Genomic DNA, 6,000 nt, shown 5'->3' with positions numbered 1-6,000 from the left:
GTCCCACAGGAGAAATGGGGAAGGGAGACTGGTCCCTGTGATGGAAATGGAATCATCAGCTCAGAGAGCATTCAGACCCCACCGATCCATAATAACTGTGTTATAGGGACCTGAAACAAGGCCAGATACTCCCCCAGAAGGCATTATGGTAAGAATGCGGAATTTGTCTCACGGTTTGAGTGTCTTAAGGATGACCACCCTGCTGGAGCAGATCACTTTACGCTGTGGAAGCACAGGCGCCCATCAGGCTACTGAAGGATCTAAAAGGGGAGATCAGGAGGTATCTGCACAGGATAATGCACCATGACTTAGCTTCTGGGCTATTTTGGGTGCTAGAATAAACTTAGCTACACTTATGTTTCACTTCAGCATGAACAAAAAGTACTTTCTTCCCCAGATTTCTGGCCAAAGCCAAGAAGGATGAAGTCCTCTCCCCAGGAGCTGAACGTCCCTTACCTGACCCTTCTCCTGCGGGAAATAGAGCCGTCTTCTCTACAATGATGCTCCAGCACTGAAAACATATTTTCCATTAAACATCTGAACCAGAACATCTGTAAATCACATCCTGACAGTACTGAAAAGTACAATCTGTGCTCAAATTTCTCAGCCACTAAAACCACGCAAACCTCTCCTACCCTTCTACTCTGCCAGCTCCTTTATTTCTATTAGAGGCTCCTGCAATTTAATGTTTTCCTAACATATTAGTATTTTCCTAAGACAGAGAACTCTCCTTTTTAATCTAGCAATTAATTCCTTTCAGCTCCAAAGGCACTTGCCATTTTGCTCATCAACACAGAGGTAATCCTGCAGCCACCAGAAGGTGGGAGCCCCTGGTGTGTGCACCGTGGAGCTGCGACCCGCGCCCACCGGACCCCACAGGGACCCGCCGGGGCCCCACGCGTGCCCACCGGACCCCACAGGGACCCGCCGGGGCCCCACGCGTGCCCACCGGACCCCACAGGGACCCACCGGGGCCCCACGCGTGCCCACCGGACCCCACAGCTCCCAGGGCTGCGGGGACAGACGAATTCCACACACAGCCCGTGAAACACGGCAGAGAAGCCTCAGCCTTGCTCTCGCAACACAAACCCTGAAGTATCCTCTTTACGAAGGTTATTTTCTTCATCGCTATTCTCCTCTAAGAAGAGTCTTGTTAACCAATTTTATCTTCACCCTGAAGTGGCTTATCATGACCTTCTCTCCTCCGAAAAAAGAATATTTTACAATTTGTTGTTGCTGTTGATGTAAAGCAGCAAGAACAGCTGCAGCTGTGCTTATTTGTAGGTTCTTGTAGAGAATTACAGTTTGTGAAGATCCCTAGGTACAAAGTGAGACTGGAAAAGGAAGGGGAAAAAAATGGGGGGGAGGGGAACCCCAGAGCTACAAAACCAAGAGCACAGCCCAGGCAGCAGACAGACAGACAGACAGACATCTGTGACCCATGGCAGCAACATCCATGTCAGGGGATCAGATCAGTTCTAGCCCAAAGACACATCCAGATCCGCCTACGGCACTGCGCTCGGAGCTCACACACGAGCACCAGAGTTAACTGCACATATCTGAAAGAAAAAGGATCACTTTGCACACAAAGTCCTCCCGAGCTCGGCAGCCAGCAGGAAAACCCGTGGGAGCGGGGGCACCGCTCCTCTGCAGACCTGCACCTATCCAGCAGATAAGTCTGCTCGTGCAGATCGAGCCACTAAACAGGCATACAGGGAATATTAAATACTCCCTCAAGCAGTGAGATATTAATACGATGTACAGTAAAATACGCTTGCCTCATAATTCTAGAAATGCCTGTTGAGAGTCAGCTGAATACAAAAATTGCTTGATCCTGGTTTAAGTGGATTAAAGATGATCTTCCAGGGTTTAAGGCTCAGCTCTGAAATAGCTGCTCTGTTTAGGCTGACTTCAACTGACTGACTTAAACATTCAGGGGGATGCTGGGCTAGATAATCTCTACAGATCCTTTCCAACCAATGTTGGAATGTTCACTAAAAATTATCATCAGGTTGGATGTTGTAACAAACATCTTGTTGCTTTAACAACATTTTGGTTGTCAGAAACAAATATCTGTGCAGTTTTTCCTCAGACTGGCTGGAGACTAGGGCTTGTCATGGTCAGTCTCAAGTTGTCTGTTAACACGGAGGTTATCTTCACTCACTCATGTGTTAGGCATCAAGAGCTATCCTCAACAGCGTTAAAAAGCTTTGGGTCTCCAAACAGTATATGAAAAGAAAGACAACAGGGACCAAAGATAATGAGAAAAGCTCTCTGTATTTCGGAAGGGTGGCAGAAAAACAACCTGAAGCTCAGCACGGGGTAGTAGCATCAGAAATAGAAGTTACTGAAAAATCACCCAATGTTTGAACAAACCAAAGAGGCCAAAATCAATGAATAAATTACCACAAATTATCTCCCTGGATCTGATTCTCATACAAAGTCTGGGAAGTCTCACCCCCTAAATGCTACAGTACTAGAATGACAACAAGAATTAATACTTTAATTTGACTTTTGCAAAAGCTACAAGGCATCACTTCAAAACGATCATACTGATTTGAGCTGTGTGGTATTATTACCTTGAGTTCCACTTTGCATAATTGCCAGCATCGTCCTTTGAAAGCAGAATTCTTTGTAATCAGCTATACCACAAACATCAGTTTACTCAATTATTCACATCTGCCTTGAAAGGCAAAACTCAGGTCTCCAAATCATTCAGTCCAAATTCCTAGATCATGCTGGAAAAGTCTATCTCTGCACTAAGAATCACCACTCTTAAATTCAGAAAATAATCATCCTGTTTGATGCACACAGGTGATGCAGGTTCTCTCGGTACCCGCCTGCCACTGCAGGGCCGCAGGACAAGCGCTTCTGCCCACGTCCCATTACCCACAGCAGCACCAAGGATGGAGACACTAACAGACTGATCAGTTACACAGAGAGTGGAGGAAGAGGCACCTTCAAAACTCAAGTGAGTGGAGAATAAAAGCAGAGATATTTTCACAGAATCCCAGAATGTCAGGGGTGGTTGGAAGGGCCCTGGAAAGCTCATCCAGTGCAATCCCCCCATGGAGCAGGAACACCCAGCTGAGGTTCCACAGGAAGGTGTCCAGGCGGGTTTGAATGTCTGCAGAGAAGGAGACTCCACAACCTCCCTGGGCAGCCTGGGCCAGGCTCTGACACCCTCACCGGGAAGAAGTTTCTTCTCAAATTTACGTGGAACCTCTTGTGTTCCAGTTTGAACCTATTGCCCCTACCATTGGTTGTCACTGAGAAGAGCCTGGCTCCATCCTCCTGACACTCACCCTTTATATATCTGTAAACATTAATGAGGTCACCCCTCAGTCTCCTCTTCTCCAAGCTGAAGAGCCCCAGCTACCTCAGCCTTTCCTGACACGGGAGATGCTCCACTCCATCATCTTTGTGGCTCAGTCCTCATTTCAGAACTTCTTCAGATATTAAGTAGGAATGAGTGAGGATTACTGCCAATCTTCTGAGTTTTTTTTGAGAAAGAGGTCTCAGGTAAGATGTTAGCAGTAGAAATGTCCCCACTCCTCTCCCCCAGCAAGTACTACAGGGATCAGAGATGTACCTTACGCTGATGCATTCAATCTGTCTTTATTCCTAAAATATGATGGTGTGAAAGTCTTGGCCCTAAACCAAGTTGGTTTATTTCTCTGTAACATTCTTCTGATTAAAAAAATGAATTATTACTCCCCGGGCAGATGAGACCTGACCGCATTTGCCCAGCTCAAACTGAGTTCGCTGACCAATTCAAAACAAACTGGCCAGTGAAGGTCACTTTCTGGTGGACTCAGGTGGTGCCTGGCCCAAGGCTACAGGGCTGGCAGAGCCAGCGGCAGCTTGGTGACAAGCCAATGTAGGAATAATTATTAACCATCCTTCAGAGAGGGGCTGGGCACCTCCTGCCTGACACGGTGCAGACGGCAGAGCCTGAGGAGCCACGGCGTGGCTGAGCCACCAGCCGGGCCCCAACACGTCAACTGGTCAGAGCCGCGTTGCACTGGTGTGAACTGGAGCTGGCACCGTGATCTGAGCATTCAGCTGTGTTCTGTGGAACAGGAGCTGTTATCTGCCCGCAAGAGCCTTCCTGCCAAGGTACCACGGTTTTGATTATACGTCCCTGAGTGGTGTGGTCTGTTCTAAGGACCGCTCTGCACATCCTTCATTTCTGGTAAATGAATAAGAGATGAACAGCAAATCAAATTAAAATAAATAAATAAATCTTCCTTTCCTTGTGGGTAGGGATTTAATAAAAGTCTAAAAGACATGTCTTTTGAACTTTAATAATGGATCAAGTGACCTAAATCTAATACTGTTAACTAAATAAACAGTACACGTGAAGAGATGATGCTTTAAATCACAAAATGCATCTAAATCCACAAAATCTGTGGATCTGTCACAACCTGTGACAAATCAGTACCGTGCCACAGCAAATATAAGCAACCTGCTCTCTTTGGTTAACTCAACACAAATCCCAGGAGAAGGGCAGCCTCTCTGCTCTACAGGGCATCACTTCTTGCTGTCAGATCTACAAATCAACCCAGGCGAGCTAGAGAACTATGCGAGTTCAAAGTCCTTCTGAAATAAGCAGGTTGCAAGGTTAAAAAAAATCTGTAACGAAAGCAACTTTAAATAGAACATCTGTTCCTTTTAGCTTCATGGCACTTCAAACAAGCTGCCTTCACCAAGTACAATCTATTGATATGAGAAAGAAAAAAGAATAGTTCCTAAACAAGGAAAACTACTGATAATACAAATCTGTGGGCTGCTCCAGCTATGAGCATTTACACAACATACCCTTAGACCGTAACACCATCAGTACCTCCAACAGGATGGAAATGACAAGAGGGTGTTTGCACTGACAAAGCCACTTCCCCAATCCACGTCGGGTTTCAGAGAGCACTTCAATTCCTGGCTGCAATGGAACACTTCAGTTTTAAAAAAAAGCCCTATAAAGCTGCTTTTCAAGATGCAAAAGATTTTAAGGCAGTAACAGAAATGAAAATGAAAAGACAGGTTTTGTCAGTTGATACGTAAAAACAGTTGGGTAAAAGACAGCTCAGTATTTTAAGATGAAAAATATAAAGAACAGGCTAAATATAAGCTACGCCAAATCTTTAAGTGCTTTTGTGCATGATACGAAAAACAAGTGGATGTGGTTTGCTTTCTTGCTTTTGGTGGGGTTCAGCAGTCTAAAGAGAAGAAAACAGAATATAAACGGGTGAAAAGAGAGTGTTAATACGAGCTCTGCACGTACGTCACTCAGGAGCTGTGGTTTAACCACTCCTGCCGGAGCAGCGGCAGCCGGGCTGAGCGGGTCTGGCTGCCGGGCAGGACCAACACAGGGCCGAGCACACGCCAGCGGCCGAGGGGGAGCCCCACGGTACAAACACAGCCCTGGCAGCACTGCCCGGCGACGGAGTTCACAGCCAATTCTGATTAAAGGTTAATGGGAAAAAGCTGCAGTTAAGGTCAAATGTATTGAATGAGCAGTCTAGAGTAGGGCTAAATTAATGTTTATAAATATGGAAAGGGTGAGTGTCAGGAGGATGGAGTCAGGCTCTTCTCAGTGACAACCCATGGTAGGACAAGGGGCAATGGGTGCAAACTGGAACACAGGAGGTTCCACTTAAATTTGAGAAGAAACTTCTTCTCAGTGAGGGTTCATGAAGTAACTACGAGCTTCATATCCCCTTCCTAATTTGAGATTTTCTAGGACCCCTATAGGTTTTATTATTTTGATTCATATTTTTATTAACGGTTTTTCAAAAAGTGCAGAATTCCAGCTCTTAGGAGCTGAACACAAATTTTACTTTTAGAACTGCTAACTCCAGCTTTTTTTTCGACAAAAATAATCTAGGAAACACATAATGGCCTTTCCTCCTCTTCTCCAACCAAAACCAGTGGAAAAGCTGTGCAGAACCCGGCCAGCCTGTGTGGGGAGCAGAGCTGCAGCGCTCTGTCCGTCCCACCAGG

The sequence above is a fragment of the Patagioenas fasciata genome, chromosome 11, assembly GCF_037038585.1.
Source record: "Patagioenas fasciata isolate bPatFas1 chromosome 11, bPatFas1.hap1, whole genome shotgun sequence".
Classification (NCBI taxonomy): Eukaryota; Metazoa; Chordata; class Aves; order Columbiformes; family Columbidae; genus Patagioenas; species Patagioenas fasciata.
The sequence above is the reverse complement of the archived record's forward strand: the minus strand, read 5'-3'. Positions refer to the sequence as shown.